We start from the raw sequence: 18,363 nt of genomic DNA, 5'->3' as shown, positions 1-18,363 counted from the left end.
GTATCATTTTAACCAAAAAAAATCATGATTTTTTTATTCTCATTTCTTTTTTTCAGTTCCAGTTTTAGTTTTAACTATTTCGAGAATTGTTTTTCCTTTCCGTAGCTTTTACCGGCCATTTCACCGGTGTCTCCACATCCGGATACGCTAGTGTGACCAGTACTGTAGCTCTGTGTGTGTGTGTGTGTGTGTGTATTCACCTAATTGTACTCACCTAATTGTGGTTGCAGGGGTCGAGACTCAGCTCCTGGCCCCGCCTCGTGTGTGTGTGTGTGTGTGTGTGTGTGTCTTTCAGGAGAGGGGAAGGGGGACTTGTGGAAAAAAGTGAGGTGCCTTCTGGGAACGTCTGATGTCTTCCAGACGACAGGTGATACGTTTCAGACGTCTGATAATACCTTTGAGACTTCTGATAATACGTTTCAGACACCTGGTAACATTTTACAGACGTCTGATAATTCCTTTGTAAACGTTTGATAATACCTTCCAGATATCTGACATTGCCTTTCAGATATCTGATATTACTTTTCAGGCGTCAGCTAATACCCCTTGAGACATCTGAAAATGCCCGTCACACATCTGATAATTCTTTTTACAGACATCAGAAACTAACTTCCAGACGCCTGCTAATACCTTTCAGACCTTCAATGTGGAGGACAAGTGGTCTGAACAGCTGGAAAACTCAGACGAAGAGACGATAGTAAATCCTTTGAAGACGCGACCATCTTGAAGTCACCAGAAGTTCAGAGAGGAAAGGAAGAGGTGATCCCCAGTTGTGTGGTGGTTGTTGTTGATTGTGGTTGTAGCTGTAGCCATGGTGGTAGTTCTGGTGGCAGTTGTTGTGGTGGTGGTAGTGGGGTGGGTAGTAGTTATTGTCTTTAATGATAAATATTTAATTATAAGTTAATAACTGAAGTTTTCAGGAAAACTGGAACTTGATTTTATACATTATATATATATATTTATATATATATATATATATATATATATATATATATATATATATATATATATATATATATATATATATATATATATATATATATATATATATATATATATATATATATATATAACAATTTTGTAATTAACTTATCAGATGAAATTTTAGACAAACATACAACTGCTGCTCTAGGTTTTGGCCTAAGTTTTGCAACTTCAAGAAAACTTAATAATGTTGAAATTGCAAAAGCCTTTTGTAACTTTGAAAAATTTTCTGATTTATCCTCTGATGAAATTAATATTAGTAAAGGAATGGTATATAGCTCTATGTTAAAACCAAACATTCCCAATTGCCCTCAAAGATTCTTTATGTCTTATGATACACTTAATAACAATAAAAATTTGCGCCTTACTAAAGCAGACAAAATAAATGCAATAGTAATTATGAAAGAAAATGATTACCAAGAAAAAATGAATAATCTCTTAGATGATACTGAAACCTATTCTAAACTTAGGAAAAATCCCCTAGAAACCGTTAACAACAATTTCAATAAAACAATAAAACTTCTACTGAAAGGCAAAGATGAATTAGTCAAACAATTTACTTCCACTAATCCATCTTTACCTTACATGTATGGACTAATAAAAACACACAAACCAGGGAATCCAGTCAGACCAATTATTAGCTCCATAGGGTCAGTTTCATATAAATTATCCAAATGGCTTGTTGATATTTTGAGCCCTATTGTTGGCAAAATTTCTAACTTTAATGTTAAAAACAACATAGACTTGGTTGATAAATTAAACTCCTTGACTGACTTAAATGATTTTAACATGGTTAGTTTTGATGTTACTTCCTTGTTTACGAAAGTTCCTGTTGATGATTTATTAAGTTTCTTATCTGAAGAACTCGTTAACTATGATTTACCATTGCCAGTTCCTACTATCATTAAACTTATTAAACTTTGCATTGTTGATGCAAAATTTGTATTTAATGATAAGTTTTACACTCAGAAGTTTGGTATGGCAATGGGAAATCCTCTTTCACCTGTTCTTAGTAACCTATACATGGAATTTTTTGAAACAAGGTTGCTTAACACAATCCTCCCTAATAGAGGTAAATGGTTCAGATATGTTGATGATATTTTGTGTCTTATGCCCAAAAATGTAGATATACACCATTTTCTTGGAAAATTAAATAGCTTAGCCCATTCTATAAACTTTACTGTTGAGTTTGAAGAAAATAACTCATTGCCTTTTCTAGATGTTTTAATTATTAAGGGTAATAATGAATTCAAATTTAAAATTTACAGAAAACCTACAAATAACTGTTCCTATGTCCACTATTATTCCTCGCATCAAGATAGAGTCAAACTGTCTGTTTTCTCATCAATGTTTTTGAGAGCTTTACGAATTTGTAGTCCTGAGTTCATAGATGAGGAAATATCCAAAATTTATGAAATAGGTAATGATTTAAAATACCCAAGAAATGTAATTGATAAATCTTTTAAAGTTGCTAGGAACACTTTTTATAATCCAAAAAAAGGGCAACCAGCCTTATTCAACTAAAAATATGTTGGTTCTCCCTTACCATGAAAACTTGGTTGATATGCCTTCTCTTCTTAAGACTTTTAATATTAAAGTTGTATTCAAAAATCTTGATACAGTAAAAAAACTTTTGATTAAGAATTCCCCCCAAAATGCTGATGGATGTGTCTATAAGATTCCTTGTAAAATTTGCGATAAAGTTTATTACGGTCAAACTGGTAAAAATCTCGAACTAAGATTAAAACAACATAAATATAGCATTAGAACTGGACAAGATTCCAATGCTCTATTTATTCATGTAAGAGATTTTAACCATCCAATTGATTTTCAAAAAGTTGAGAAAGTAGTATCAAGCAAGTCCATGGTCGACAGGAATATAATTGAATCTTGTTTCATAAAAAGCAGTTTTGACAATAATATGAATATTTCCTTTGGTTTATATAAATTAGATCCATTTATAATTAATAGAATTTGGGTAGAATTTAATAATACACTGGACAAATAAATAGCTTGGGGGTGAGTTTTGCAAAGGACCTGTCCAAGTTGGCTCGCCGCGCGTCACGTGTTTAACCGTTGTGGGATCTGATAGTGAGGTGCTGGCCGACCCCTTATATAGCTTCCTTGGATGCTTCACTTTCATAGTTCCTTGATAATGTGAGTAGTCACGAAAGCGCTTGGAATTTCTCTATTCTTTCAGAGTGGTTGTTTTGCATATATATATATATATATATATATATATATATATATATATATATATATATATATATATATATATATATATATATATATATATATATATATATATATATATATATATATATATTTATTTTTTTTTTTATCACACTGGCCGATTCCCACCAAGGCAGGGTGGCCCGAAAAAGAAAAACTTTCACCATCATTCACTCCATCACTGTCTTGCCAGAAGGGTGCTTTACACTACAGTTTTTAAACTGCAACATTAACACCCCTCCTTCAGAGTGCAGGCACTCATATTATATATATATATATATATATATATATATATATATATATATATATATATATATATATGAACATATATATTACATATATATGTTTAACTTGGTTTCCATCATATTACATATATATATATATATATATATATATATATATATATATATATATATATATATATATATATATATATATATATATGAACATAAGAAAGGAGGAACACTGCAGCAGGCATGTTGACCCATGACTCAAGAAATCGTAATGACACGATTGCAAACAAACCATACCACGGCTGGATTGAACCCGCGGGCTGGAGTTTTGAGACTCTCTGACCGCGGGTTCTATCTCCGGCCGTGGTATGGTTTGTTTGCAATCGTGTCATTACGATTTCTTGAGTCATGTTGACGGCAGTGAAGGGACTTGAGCTAGAGTTCGTCACGGCCACGCTAGCTGGAGATTCGTCTGTAAAAACTTGCATTTGTGGTCACAGAGGTGCCTGTGCTAACTTTCCTATGGTGTAGAAATATACCTAGTTGGATGAATCTTATTGTGGCTAGCTGGTCCAGTGGCTAACGCGACGGGCTGGAGTTTTGAGTCTTTATGACCGCGGGTTCAATCCCGGCCGGGGGTATGGTATGTTGACCCATACTTGGCAGGTCCTTTACATTCCAAGCTGGCCTTGGATCAACGTCTAGCATAAGCTGGACGCCAAGGAATTGGTCCAGTGTGATGAGATGGTAAAGCACTGCGTACCTTGTTCCAAGGTTCGTAGGTTCGAGTCTCCTTCGACCAGAGATCAGTGATTGTGTATATTTCGCCTGCTCTTGCGAATTCTTTGCATATATATATATATATATATATATATATATATATATATATATATATATATATATATATATATATATATATATATATATATATATATATATACATATATATATATATATATATATATATATATATATATATATATATATATATATATATATATATATATATATATATATATATAGTTTGTGCGACTGAAGAAGCATTTCTGTAACACTCCATCTCTTCTACATGTCTTCTTTAGAGGTTGCTATAGCAACTGCCTGGATGATGTAAGAGGTTGCTATAGCAACTGCCTGGATGATGTAAGAGGTTGCTATAGCAACTGCCTGGATGATGTAAGAGGTTGCTATAGCAACTGCCTGGATGATGTAAGAGGTTGCCATAGCAACTGCCTGGATGATGTAAGAGGTTGCTATAGCAACTGCCTGGATGATGTAAGAGGTTGCTATAGCAACTGCCTGGATGATGTAAGAGGTTGCTATAGCAACTGCCTGGATGATGTAAGAGGTTGCTATAGCAACTGCCTGGATGATGTAAGAGGTTGCTATAGCAACTGCCTGGATGATGTAAGAGGTTGCTATAGCAACTGCCTGGATGATGTAAGAGGTTGCTATAGCAACTGCCTGGATGATGTAAGAGGTTGCTATAGCAACTGCCTGGATGATGTAAGAGGTTGCTATAGCAACTGCCTGGATGATGTAAGAGGTTGCTATAGCAACTGCCTGGATGATGTAAGAGGTTGCTATAGCAACTGCCTGGATGATGTAAGAGGTTGCTATAGCAACTGCCTGGATGATGTAAGAGGTTGCTATAGCAACTGCCTGGATGATGTAAGAGGTTGCTATAGCAACTGCCTGGATGATGTAAGAGGTTGCTATAGCAACTGCCTGGATGATGTAAGAGGTTGCTATAGCAACTGCCTGGATGATGTAAGAGGTTGCTATAGCAACTGCCTGGATGATGTAAGAGGTTGCCATAGCAACTGCCTGGATGATGTAAGAGGTTGCTATAGCAACTGCCTGGATGATGTAAGAGGTTGCTATAGCAACTGCCTGGATGATGTAAGAGGTTGCTATAGCAACTGCCTGGATGATGTAAGAGGTTGCTATAGCAACTGCCTGGATGATGTAAGAGGTTGCTATAGCAACTGCCTGGATGATGTAAGAGGTTGCTATAGCAACTGCCTGGATGATGTAAGAGGTTGCTATAGCAACTGCCTGGATGATGTAAGAGGTTGCTATAGCAACTGCCTGGATGATGTAAGAGGTTGCTATAGCAACTGCCTGGATGATGTAAGAGGTTGCTATAGCAACTGCCTGGATGATGTAAGAGGTTGCTATAGCAACTGCCTGGATGATGTAAGAGGTTGCTATAGCAACTGCCTGGATGATGTAAGAGGTTGCTATAGCAACTGCCTGGATGATGTAAGAGGTTGCTATAGCAACTGCCTGGATGATGTAAGAGGTTGCTATAGCAACTGCCTGGATGATGTAAGAGGTTGCCATAGCAACTGCCTGGATGATGTAAGAGGTTGCTATAGCAACTGCCTGGATGATGTAAGAGGTTGCTATAGCAACTGCCTGGATGATGTAAGAGGTTGCTATAGCAACTGCCTGGATGATGTAAGAGGTTGCTATAGCAACTGCCTGGATGATGTAAGAGGTTGCTATAGCAACTGCCTGGATGATGTAAGAGGTTGCTATAGCAACTGCCTGGATGATGTAAGAGGTTGCCATAGCAACTGCCTGGATGATGTAAGAGGTTGCCATAGCAACTGCCTGGATGATGTAAGAGGTTGCCATAGCAACTGCCTGGATGATGTAAGAGGTTGCCATAGCAACTGCCTGGATGATGTAAGAGGTTGCTATAGCAACTGCCTGGATGATGTAAGAGGTTGCCATAGCAACTGCCTGGATGATGTAAGAGGTTGCCATAGCAACTGCCTGGATGATGTAAGAGGTTGCCATAGCAACTGCCTGGATGATGTAAGAGGTTGCTATAGCAACTGCCTGGATGATGTAAGAGGTTGCTATAGCAACTGCCTGGATGATGTAAGAGGTTGCCATAGCAACTGCCTGGATGATGTAAGAGGTTGCCATAGCAACTGCCTGGATGATGTAAGAGGTTGCTATAGCAACTGCCTGGATGATGTAAGAGGTTGCTATAGCAACTGCCTGGATGATGTAAGAGGTTGCTATAGCAACTGCCTGGATGATGTAAGAGGTTGCTATAGCAACTGCCTGGATGATGTAAGAGGTTGCTATAGCAACTGCCTGGATGATGTAAGAGGTTGCTATAGCAACTGCCTGGATGATGTAAGAGGTTGCTATAGCAACTGCCTGGATGATGTAAGAGGTTGCTATAGCAACTGCCTGGATGATGTAAGAGGTTGCTATAGCAACTGCCTGGATGATGTAAGAGGTTGCTATAGCAACTGCCTGGATGATGTAAGAGGTTGCTATAGCAACTGCCTGGATGATGTAAGAGGTTGCTATAGCAACTGCCTGGATGATGTAAGAGGCTGCCATGGCATCTGCCTGAATAATGTAAGAGGTTGCCATAGTAACTACATGGATGATGGTGCAGAATATTGCCATAGCAGCTATAGATGCTTACGCGAGAGGTTGTCATGGCAACTGTGGATGCTTACGCGAGAGGTTGTCATGGCAACAACATCGAGAGTGAGGGGACAATCATGATTGATTCTCACTTGTTATGTCAGAACCCAAGACACACACACACACACACACACACACACACACACACACACACACACACACACTAAACTGTCACTGTGGTCGTGTATTCCAGTCGTTAATGTGTATATATATATTTCGGTTTGAGATAAATGTCCGTATAATTGAATTTATTCCTTCATGTATTGCATTGTAGTATTATATTTATACATATTATGTCTAACTAATAGATATATCAATGTTATTAACACTAAATGCTGATATTGGACAACAATTTAACATGGTTACTAACAATGTATTGTGATATTTGCCACTAATTTGCTCTTCTATCAGGGTAATATTTATATATATATATATATATATATATATATATATATATATATATATATATATATATATATATATATATATATATATATATATATATATATATATATATATATATATATATATATATATATATATATATATATATATATATATATATATATATATAAACTGCAGCAGCAGCACTAAGGATTTGACTTGGTTTCTATCTAGGTTGGCCGGAAAATCTTTCTTGTAAATAGGGAAACTAAACAGATAACCAACAGGTTCAAAGATCCTTTCTAGACCAGTGTTAGGTCACGAAACTTTCTAGACCAGTGTTAGGTCACGAAACTTTCTAGACCAGTGTCTTGGAGAGACCACAGCGTTATCTAAAGTTTTATCTGCAAATTGAGGGTTAGTTGTGAATTGTTCCAGCCACAGTATTGTGGGTTAGCTATGAAGTGTTTCAACCACGGAATTGTTGGGTAGTTGTGAATTGTTCCAGCCACAGTATTGTGGGTTAGCTATGAAGTGTTTCAACCACGGAATTGTTGGGTAGTTGTGAATTGTTCCAGCCACAGTATTGTGGGTTAGCTATGAAGTGTTTCAACCACGGAATTGTTGGGTAGTTGTGAATTGTTCCAGCCACTGTATTATAAATTAGTTGTCAATTGTTCCAGTCACGTATTGTGAGTTAGTTATGAACTGCTTTAGCCACAATATTGTGGGTTAGCCATGAATTGTTCCAGCCTCGGTATTGTACCATTTATTCAACACAACAGAGTGACAATGTCCCATAATGAACGAAATATTGACGACCCCTTTCTGTCAAATGTTTTGGCAATCAAATCATATTATTCCAATTGATGTTTTTGTAATTTCTGTCCCATTTCCAGTTTTCTTATTCATCTTTATTGTATTTGTTGCTTTTCACTGTTTTTGTAAATATTAAATAATTTAATCTTTGAATTACACTATATACACCTATTTTATTTTTGTAATGTTTATATTTCCCGTAATGAATCTATTATGTTTTATATTGTATCTTGTCAGCAGCTCTTTGTATTTTTATGATGTATTTCCTTATTGTATTCGTTGTTGAATTTTCCCATTTAAATTATTACTTCGCTGAATTTCTGTCTTGTGGGTTTAGTTGAAAATTGATGATAAGATTTTATTAATTTTTTCACCCCTGGAAGGAGACAAAAAATCGTAGGTTCGTTAAATATATCTGTGGGAGCAAAAAAATTGAAATAATTGGATTTTTAAATATATCTTTCTTGAGAGAGAAAGAGAGAGAGTGAGAAAGAGAGAGACAGGAAGAGGAGGAGGATAAGATACATATGAAGAGAGATGTAAAAATGAGAAACCGAACTATAAGCAGAATGGGAGAGACAGAAATGAGAAAGATGGAAGCAGACCAATGAGAAACTGAATGTGCTTAAGAATGAACTCAAGAATGTACATAATAATGTATACACGTGTGCACAAGATTGTGTACACAAGATAGCACAACTGGTAGTTGCAAACTCAGCTGAGTCATAGGGATGTTAGGAAGAATTTCTTCAGCCTTAGAGTTGTTAGATGAAACTCGAGAGTGAAGCAAAATGGTACGACAAAGCTCTTGAAGCAGGGAGCGAGTGTACCTACTATAGACGGGGCCAGGAGCTGTGACTCGACCCCCTGCAACCACATATAGGTGAGTATAGAGGCGAGTATATGTGATTGTGCCGAATGAGGTCAAGAATCTCTGGGTTCTGCAACAGAAGTGTCGCTACCTGTTGACGTATGTGCTGTATTCATGGGACATCGCCCCCGTGAGCCGGCCCTAGACCAGACCTCCTGGTCCAGGACTCTTTCCAACTCCGACTTCCCCACCTCATGAGAAAATCACTTCGTGGAATCCACAGAGGTGATTGGGTATTGAGGCATCAGTAGCTTTGCTATCGTGCGCAAGGAAATGCAAGAAAACAGCTATTACTCCACAAGACGGGCAACCATCTGCGGCTTGTGTCTCTCCCTCTTCACAAGGGACATTACTCTTTCATTCGTTCGTCTCTCAACTTAAAAATATACGTTGATGACTTGAGAAATCTGTTCAACTGACCACATAAAAACAATGGCCCAGAGTTGCCTCAGCCTCTCCATGTACACAGTGTGGTGTTTAATGGTAACTTTAGTTTACATCTGTAAAAACACACATGAAAGCAATTGCTAGAGCGAGGCTTTGTAATGAGATGAGGCAGGACCAAAGTTTGTAGTTCCTAATAACGTGTAGGAACTCTCATCCTTAATCTTTTATCAACTTTAAGTGATAAAAAGAGATGACGAGAGAGAGAAGAGAAGAGAAGAGAGAGAGAAAGATAAGCTTACAATCCCCAGGATGCTGCAAGAGAGGCGACCTCTGAGACCATTTCTCCGCCGCACAGAGCCGTGTCACCTGTATTGTCACGGCTGTTGACACTAGTCCTGATCACGTCTTCATGTATGTGCACACACACACACGCACACAGGACCTATGACTCGACCCCAGCAAATACAACTAGATGTGGAAAAAGACACTTATGTACAGTTCAGGACATTTATTAAAGGAAACGTTTCGCCACGAGTGGCTTCTTCAGTCCTAATACAGAGAAAACTAAGAAAACACACATATATATAGTGGTGGGAGTCAGGTGAGGTGAAGCGTGGGTAGAGGTGGTAGTAGTAGTAGTAGTAGTAGAAGTAATGGAACTAAGGAGGTGAGGTTAGAGAGGGACCTGCTGGCATCAAGTAACACCAGTTCCCAGGATGGGTAATATCCTCTTGCTTAATAATTTTGAAATACTGTAACTACCGGACTTTTGCTTTATAGTGTTACTGACAGAAATTAGTGCAGCTTCAATGCATTTTCTCCGTCTTAAGTCGTCTTCTTTAATAACTAGTTTAGCTTCATTGAATTTCATGAGGTGTCCAACATCGTCTCTATGTTGAACACATGCGTTTTTGCGGTCATCATTTCTGCAAGCATTTTTGTGTTCTGCTATCCTAATGTCCAGAGTTCTGGCTGTTTCCCCTACATATACTTTGTCACACCCCCCACATGGTATAGTGTAGATTCCTGCACTTGTGCCAGAATCATGCTTGGGTTTTTGTATCAGGTTCCTAATAGTAGTTGAACAGCTGGTAGATATTTTAGCCAGTTTTCTGTCAAACATTTTTGAAACATTTGTGGCAACGTTGCTGACCGGTAAAACGATGTAACTTGGAGGCTTTTCTTCAATTTGATAGGTGTTGGTCTTGCTGAGGATACGTGTTGCACGTTTCCTGCAGTCACGTATGAAGTGTAGGGAAAAGTGTAGTGAACTAAAAGAGTTGGTGATGTATGTACATTCTTCTTCGAGGAACTGCGGACTGGAAATTCTGTAGGCTCTCAGAAAGAAGCCAATAACTACCCCTCTTTTAGTTCTTGTGTCATGGTGAGAGAAGAAATGTAGAAGATCATTCTTGTAGGTAGGCTTCCGGTAGACTTTAAAAGAAAGTTTGCTTTCCCCTGTGCGTAAGAGAACGTCGAGAAAAGGTAACTGGTTGTCCTTCTCCTCTTCTAGAGTAAATTTAATAGTAGGTTCCAGAGTGTTGATGGTGTTGAGGATGCCCTGTACGTCAAGATTTTTGGGTACAATGACCAAAATATCAAGTGCAGGAATCTACACTATACCATGTGGGGGGTGTGACAAAGTATATGTAGGGGAAACAGCCAGAACTCTGGACATTAGGATAGCAGAACACAAAAATGCTTGCAGAAATGATGACCGCAAAAACGCATGTGTTCAACATAGAGACGATGTTGGACACCTCATGAAATTCAATGAAGCTAAACTAGTTATTAAAGAAGACGACTTAAGACGGAGAAAATGCATTGAAGCTGCACTAATTTCTGTCAGTAACACTATAAAGCAAAAGTCCGGTAGTTACAGTATTTCAAAATTATTAAGCAAGAGGATATTACCCATCCTGGGAACTGGTGTTACTTGATGCCAGCAGGTCCCTCTCTAACCTCACCTCCTTAGTTCCATTACTTCTACTACTACTACTACTACTACCACCTCTACCCACGCTTCACCTCACCTGACTCCCACCACTATATATATGTGTGTTTTCTTAGTTTTCTCTGTATTAGGACTGAAGAAGCCACTCGTGGCGAAACGTTTCCTTTAATAAATGTCCTGAACTGTACATAAGTGTCTTTTTCCACATCTTGTCGGTATCACCATACCATTTCCTCAAATACAACTAGGTGAGTACAGTTTGCAAACTTCACTAAAAGAGAAAGACCCAAGACTGAGAATAATGCCTCTACACCCAATGCCCGTCTGGCAAATTTAAGCGTAGCTTCAGAAATCTTAATAGAGTCATTTATGACTCTTTGTATGACGTATGTATGTCCGACCCATGTTGGAGACTGCAGCGCAAATATGGAACTCACAGAGGAAAAAAGGATACGAAACTGGGGGAAGTGCAAAGATGTGATGCTAGATGCTTGTTCCAGAGCTAAGATGTATGAACTGCAAACAGAAACTAAAATAACTGAGTCTAACGACACTGGTTACAGAAGAACCTGGGGAGACATGATAACATCATACAATGAAACTCAGATGAATTGATAGGATAGGCAGGGATAGGCTTTTTGAGAGTCAGTAAACGTGTCCAATCTAGCTTACTGGCTAGACTCGTCCCCTGCAACCACATACAGGCGAGTACACATACACACACACACACACACACACACACACACACACACACACACACACACACACACACACACACACACACACGGGGAGGGTAGAGTCTACAGCCAGAAAGATAAAATAGTCTTATCTCCCCTCTTTATTGTCAGCAGAGAACCATTCCCCTATCTTGACTTTGCTTTCAGGACGAGATTGTTTTATCTGACGCCAAAAACACGTGTTTGGGAGTGACACAACAAATACATGTTAGGGAATAACACAGTAAACACGTGTTAGGGATCAACACAATAAAACAAGTGTGTCGGAAAACACAGTAAAACAGGTGTCTGGAAGTGATACAATAAAACAAGTGTGTCGGAAAACACAATAAAACAGGTGTCTGGAAGTGACACAATAAAACAAGTGTGTCGGAAAACACAGTAAAACAGGTGTCTGGAAGGGACACAATAAAACAAGTGTGTCGGAAAACACAGTAAAACAGGTGTCTGGAAGTGATACAATAAAACAAGTGTGTCGGAAAACACAATAAAACAGGTGTCTGGAAGTGATACAATAAAACAAGTGTGTGGGAATGGAAAGGCTAAACAGGTGTTTGAGAATGAAAAAAAAAAACACAAGTGTTTAGGAATAACGTCGACTGCTTAGGATTCCATCTCTACGTAATTAATCAGGTTAATCTATCTTGGAGGAAATGTACGTCACTCCCTCCCTAGTATCCATCTATCTCTGAGCCGAGAGAAAGGAAGATACGCACTCGTCCCTCTATGTTTCTCCTCTCCATCTCGAGTAAGAGAAGGAAATATATTTGGCGTTTCTGATATCTTTCTTATATCTCTCTTCTCCATCTTCTCCATCTCCCTCAAGGGCGAGATATGTGGCAGCTTTCTCTTTCTCTCCATCCCACCTCCATTCCACTACCTCCCATCTATATACCACTACTCCCACCTATATACCATTACCTCCTGCTTATATACTACTACCTCCCACCTATATACCACTACCTCCCACCTCTATTCCACTGCATCCCACCTATATACCACTACCTCCCACCTCTATTCCACTGCCTCCTACCTATATACCACTACCTCCCACCTCTATTCCACTGCCTCCCACCTATATACCACTACCTCCCACCTCTATTCCACTGCCTCCCACCTATATACCACTACCTCCCACCTCTATTCCACTGCCTCCCACCTATATACCACTACCTCCCACCTCTATTCCACTGCCTCCCACCTATATACCACTACCTCCCACCTCTATTCCACTGCCTCCCACCTATATACCACTACCTCCCACCTCTATTCCACTGCCTCCCACCTATATACCACTACCTCCCACCTCTATTCCACTGCCTCCCACCTATATACCACTACCTCCCACCTCTATTCCACTGCCTCCCACCTATATACCACTACCTCCCACCTCTATTCCACTGCCTCCCACCTATATACCACTACCTCCCACCTCTATTCCACTGCCTCCCACCTATATACCACTATCTCCCACCTCTATTCCACTGCCTCCCACCTATATACCACTACCTCCCACCTCTATTCCACTGCCTCCTACCTATATACCACTACTTCCCACCTCCATTCCACTACTTCCCATCTATATACCCCTATCTCCCACCTATAATCCACTACCTATTCTTTACCCCCACCTCGACTCCTCCCACTCACCACCTTTCGGGTAAATTCAATCTCTTACAAAAACGTAATATTCTTTACATTCGTGACTGTTATTGTGTTGAGTAGACTGTGTGTGTGTGTGTGTGTGTGTGTGTGTGTGTGTGTGTGTGTGTGTGTGTGTGTGTGTGTGTGTGTGTTTAAGTAAATTACTTCTTTCGTTGCTTTTAATTTATTACCACAGCTAAGATCCTCTATTTTTTCCCCTAATACACAACTTGAAGAACAGGTACGATGAACCTCTTTCTCAAGGGCAACAACAGTTTAAATGTATGTTGGCTTAGCTACACAAGTGAAGTCAGTCATAATATACGATACATGCAAGCATAGATTACGTATCTGTATATGTATGTAGCTGTATATGTAAGGTATACCCACAGCGAGTATACCCAGAGAAATACACATCTCTCGGTTGGAGATACATTTCATGATATATATATATATATAAATATATATATATATATATATATATATATATATATATATATATATATATATATATATATATAAATGGAGACAAAGAACTTTGTCCTTGGAGGCAAAGAGGGGAATGTATGAGAGTATAGTTTTACCAACGCTCTTATATGGGTGTGAAGCATGGGTGATGAATGTTGCAGCGAGGAGAAGGCTGGAGGCAGTGGAGATGTCATGTCTGAGGGCAATGTGTGGTGTGAATATAATGCAGAGAATTTGTAGTTTGGAAGTTAGGAGGAGGTGGGGGATTACCAAAACTGTTGTCCAGAGGGCTGAGGAAGGGTTGTTGAGGTGGTTCGGACATGTGGAGAGAATGGAGCGAAACAGAATAACTTCAAGAGTGTATCAGTCTGTAGTGGAAGGAAGGCGGGGTAGGGGTCGGCCTAGGAAAGGTTGGAGGGAGGGGGTAAAGGAGGTTTTGTGTGCGAGGGGCTTGGACTTCCAGCAGGCATGCGTGAGCGTGTTTGATAGGAGTGAATGGAGACAAATGGTTTTTAATACTTGACGTGCTGTTGGAGTGTGAGCAAAGTAACATTTATGATGGGGTTCAAGGAAACCGGCAGGCCGGACTTGAGTCCTGGAGATGGGAAGTACAGTGTCTGCCCTCTGAAGGAGGGGTGTTAATGTTGCAGTTTAAAAACTGTAGTGTAAAGCACCCTTCTGGCAAGACAGTGATGGAGTGAATGATGGTGAAAGATTTTCTTTTTCGGGCCACCCTGCCTTGGTGGGAATCGGCCAGTGTGATAATAAATATATATATATATATATATATATATATATATATATATATATATATATATATATATATATATATATATATATATATATATATATATATATATATATATAACTTTATTTCAGACTTTATTTTGAGAATAAAGTTTTATTACTTTCATAAGACCACTAAAAAAAATTGAAGCATATTGGTTAAACCATTTAATTTATTAAATATATATAGATCAAGTGGCTAATTCAATAATGTTTAATAATTTACCTTCCGGTAAGAGCGTGTTTTATTTTTCAGAATTCCTTACGTGTTCCTAAGATGATATCATTTGCGTTATTCTATCGTGGAGACAGACGTTTAAGACGTTTCCGACACTCAGAAGATGATGGTACACGTTTGAATGACTAGACGTACACGGTGACGTATTTCTGGGTTTAGCGAGATCGAATTTACGGACACACGCACGCAGCGAGACCAAAACAAAAATATCCTGACAAAATGTAACGAGACTACAGCCACAGACATGTTTACCTGGAGTTTACCTGGAGTTTACTGGAGAGAGTTCCGGGGGTCAACGCCCCCGCGGCCCGGTCTGTGACCATGTAATCAGACCGAAACATCAGGACTTCAGTGATGAATTTTGCAATTCATCAGGACACGTTAATGTTACCCATGCAGTAAACTGAATAAAATAATATATGTATTGATGTATTCTGTCGGCCTCTTGTCTTGAAACAAATATGTGGGGAATGTGTTGTTGATAATATTGTTAAGTCGTTCGTTACGTATATTTGATTAGCTAATACTGCATTTGTTGTTGCGTATATTTGATCACCTGATGCTACAGCAGTTGCTTCGTATGTTTAACCACTAACAACTCATCTGCAGTTGCATATGTTTAATGAACTTTGATACACTTAATGTTATTTATAGTAAATGTTTGAACACATGATGTTACACATGTTTAATGACCTAATGTTACGTACACTAGACTCACCTGACAAAACAAATGCTCCACACACTTCTAGTGCATCACTACAGCAGGTCACGTCGATGCTGAGAGGATATCCAGATTTTAGTCACTGTCTAAAACACACTTCGTCATGTTTTCTAACACCTTTTTTGTTAATTGCCTACTTAAACATCAAGAGTGACAGTAACATCTCATATTTTGGTGTTCTAGCCATCAAAATAATTTTCTTTCTAAGTTAAAAGTGACCTTATGATCAATATTTACCAAAAGAGTATTTTCAATCAGGCAAAATTTCGACTGATAGGCACCTTATATTTCTATGCAAATTTCACTACAGTTAAAAGAAAGTAATTACGTTGAATTTATCACGTTTTAAAGTTTCATTGGGGAAATTATGAGCATATAATGTCGAGATTATTTTTTCCCCCATAAGGAAGCGAGGATACATGAAGGAATGGGTGGGTGTGTTTACAAAGGTGTTGCGGCGGGAGGAGTGAGGCGCGAGGCTGAGATGGAGGAGAGAGAGAGATGGAGATGCAGCCTCCGTAGCTCGGTGCTGCAGCCACACTGACTCTCACAGCATCCACAGTCACTGTCTGGCCACACGTGGTCCTCTGTCACACTCCCTCTCACCTGCCTGGCTCACAGGGACTATCACTCTCCTCACCTGTCACATTTACTCACACATTTACTCACTCCTTTAGTATCTCACTCACTCACTCACTTCAAACGTCTCAGACAAAATGCTTTTTCCATGTAGGTGTCCTTTGCGATTTTCTCTTGTCTTCATTTCATTATTCCTTTCTTCTTCTCTTTCTTTCATTTTTTCTTTTTTTCTTTCTTTTTTCTTTTCTCTTTCTATCTTTCTTTTTTCTTTTCTCTTTCTATCTTTCTTTCTTCCTTCTTTACTTTCTTTTTTCTTTTCTCTCTCTATCTTTCTTCCTTCATTTATTTATTTCTCCTTTCTTTCGTTCTCTCTTTCTTTCTTCATTCTCCTTCGGATAAAAACTAACACAAGCCGAGTAGACAGTTTAAGATCTAACATAACGCCACAGAACCAGAATAACAACAGTAGCAACAAGAACAACAAAAGTGGCAACAACAGCAGTAACGACAGTAGGATTACCGAAATCAAGAGTAGTATCAGTGGCAACAACAGTAGCACCAACAATACCAACAGTAGCAAAAACGGTAACAGAGCAAGATTAGTGTGGCTGCCACTAGCGGGGCTCACTGAAGCAACTTCAGCCCCTTAGGGGACTTCAACTGAAGACGATCATAGAAGAAGGTGTCGATGTATACAGATCAGTCAAACCCTGAGTTACTGTCTTCACTGACCAGTGTTCATTACACCTTAGTTATTCATATATAGATATATATATTTATATATATATATATATATATATATATATATATATATATATATATATATATATATATATATATATATATATATATATATATATATATATATATATATATATATATTATATTATATATATATATTATAATATATATATATTATATTATATATATTATATATATATATATATATATTATATATATTATATATATATATATTATATATATATATATATATATATATATATCTTCTTTCTTTCAACACACCGGCCGGATCCCACCGAGGCGGGGTGGCCCAAAAGGAAAAACTAAAGTTTCTCCTTTTACATTTAGTAATATATACAGGAGAAGAGGTTACTAGCCCCTTGCTCCCGGCATTTTAGTCGCCTCTTACAACACGCATGGCTTACGGAGGAAGAATTCTGTTCCACTTCCCCATGGAGATAAGAGGAAATAAACAAGAATAAGAACTAGAAAGAAAATAGAAGAAAACCCAGAGGGGTGTGTATATATGTGCTTGTACATGTATGTGTAGTGTGACCTAAGTGTAAGTAGAAGTAGCAAGACGTACCTGAAATCTTGCATGTTCATGAGACAGAAAAAAGGACACCAGCAATCCTACCATCATGTAAAACAATTACAGGCTTTCGTTTTACACTCACTTGGCAGGACGGTAGTACCTCCCTGGGCGGTTGCTGTCTACCAACCTACTACCTATATATATATATATATATATATATATATATATATATATATATATACCGCTTAGCAAGAACATTCCTGTGAACGTTGATTGCAACACGAAATACCTAGAACAAAATAATTATAAGTATAATAATCATTATAAGCATTAATTATGATAAATGAGAATAAAACTAATGAAATGAGAGTGCGAGTGTCATCATCATCTGGAATTAATACATAAAAAACATTAATTCATTCATACGTTGTATAAACTACATACATATGTAATGCCATTACTTATTTCTGAACGGATTTTAAGTACATTAATATTTGAAATAAACTTGTATGAGGAACTATGTAAATACCAGCTGTTAAAAACTGACTGCTGCAGAAGTGTTCTTGATGTTCCTCACAGCAGTGTTCTTGA

General features: G+C 38.1%; 1 protein-coding gene across 1 annotated transcript in view; it reads right to left on the bottom strand.

Annotated features, from left to right (window-relative positions):
* LOC128696104 (potassium voltage-gated channel protein Shaw) overlaps nt 1–16,440 on the bottom strand; it is a 117,707-nt gene extending 101,267 nt beyond the window's left edge. Inside the window, exon 1 of the mRNA XM_053787182.2 lies at nt 15,915–16,440. The gene's annotated coding sequence lies outside the window, so the exon portion shown is untranslated. The remainder of the gene's footprint in view (nt 1–15,914) is intronic.
* Between the last annotated feature and the right edge of the window lie 1,923 nt (nt 16,441–18,363).

The sequence above is a fragment of the Cherax quadricarinatus genome, chromosome 48 (genome assembly GCF_038502225.1).
Source record: "Cherax quadricarinatus isolate ZL_2023a chromosome 48, ASM3850222v1, whole genome shotgun sequence".
Taxonomy (NCBI): domain Eukaryota; kingdom Metazoa; phylum Arthropoda; class Malacostraca; order Decapoda; family Parastacidae; genus Cherax; species Cherax quadricarinatus.
The sequence above is the reverse complement of the archived record's forward strand: the minus strand, read 5'-3'. Positions and strand labels throughout refer to the sequence as shown.